Here is a 1,769-nt window from a genome sequence, read left to right on the forward strand (position 1 = left end):
TGGGGTGAGACGGTATCTCAGTGTTGCTTTAATTTGCATTTCACAGATGGCTAGTGATGTGGAGCATTTCTTCATATATTTATTCACTTCTTTAATTTCTTCCACTGAGAAGCATGTGCTCATCTCAGATACCCATTTCTTGACTGGGTCTTAAATTTTGGGGCCCAAATGTTTTTTAGTTCGTTATAAGTTCTAGAGAGCAGACCTTTGTGTGAGTGCTTATTAGTTCAGATTTTTTCCAAGTTTGTGGGTTTTCTTTTGACTTTGTTGGTAATTTCTTTTGACATGCAAGAACTTCTCAATAAGATGAGGCCCAAGTTTTTACTCCTTTCAAGTATTATCCATGCTATTTGATTTTTGTTCATGAACTCTTTGCCCACCCCTATATTTTCAAGAGTTCCTCCTACTTTCTCTTCCAGAAGATTTAGTGTTTCTGTTTTAATGTTTAAATCTTTAATCCATTTTGACTTTAGCTTAGTGCATGGTGATAGACCTGGGTCAAGTTTTAGTTTTTGGCATGTAGAGAGCCAGTTTTTCCAGCATCATTTGTTAAAGAGACTATCTTTCTTCCAGTGAGCATGTTTGGCCCCTTTGTCAAAGATAAGGTGGCTGAGAGTGTTCGTAGAGGCTTCTGTGTCTTCTAGTCTATTCCATTGATCCTCAGGTCTATTTCATGCCAGTATCATGCTGATTTTTTCACAGTAGCCTTGTAGCATATAGAGTTTGTGAATAGGATATCATGTCTGTATCTTGTACAATAAATAACTACTAAGACAACAATGTGCAATGTATTAATTATTGAAACTGTCCTACTAATCAGATTTGAAACTGTCTCATTGGTATTTGTTTCTCAATAAAATTATGGAAAAAATTTTAAGTGGAAATGTTTTCACTGTTGTTCTTTGTACCCCTATGGGAGCTGGCAATTGAAAGCTAAGCAATTTCCATTGCAACTGTCTTTTAGTGGAAATACATTCTTTCTTCTCTCTCAGGGACTCTTCTGCCTTTCATGTGAATCCTGTGGCCTATGTAGCAAGCATAAGAGGTCTGTGAGCACCCAGAAAGCACTCTTGAAGACATTTCACAGAGTAACAATATCCCATCTCTGAGGAAGTTGCCCTAAGCACTTACAGACTTGAAAAGATGTATTTGTTTCCCCACCATTACCTCATGCATCCAAGGTGCCTTCTGAATATCCTAAAGGTTGCCACAGGACAGGAATTTCTTTCCTCTGTATAAACACACATAGTTGAGCACATGCCTTTGGAGGTCTGGGGAGTCTTTCTCTCCAATGGGATAAGTGAGGAGAAAAAGATACTTGCAAAGCCATGCAGTGAAAGCATGTCAAGCTTCTTAGCAGGCTACCCAATTTAAATGTCATTTGAAATATCCAGAGAAATTGTAGAAGACGTTAAGGCTTCATTAAATATTTTTTGGTAAAACTATTGTTCTCCAAACAGGCCTGGTAGGCTTCATTTTATGCTTTTTCTCTCATGTGCCCTTTGTCTAGACGACCTCATCTCCTTTACTATAGAAAATACTACCAATCCTGTGAGGGACAGTTTGAATGGAACCGAACCACTCTGCAAGACCTTCTCAGAGGAGCCATTTCTCCTTCATCTGAGTATTATTAGCATCAATCTTCAGCAATTTAATTATCTTTAGATATTTTCAACAAATTTAGCTGAGATTTTGAAAAGAAAATTATTTTTTGAATCTTTGAACACTTCATCTTTCCTAGAGTATTTTGTATGCCACAGAATGAATAT

Source organism: Octodon degus, unplaced genomic scaffold, assembly GCF_000260255.1.
Source record: "Octodon degus isolate 3935 unplaced genomic scaffold, OctDeg1.0 scaffold00101, whole genome shotgun sequence".
In the NCBI taxonomy this organism is placed as follows: domain Eukaryota; kingdom Metazoa; phylum Chordata; class Mammalia; order Rodentia; family Octodontidae; genus Octodon; species Octodon degus.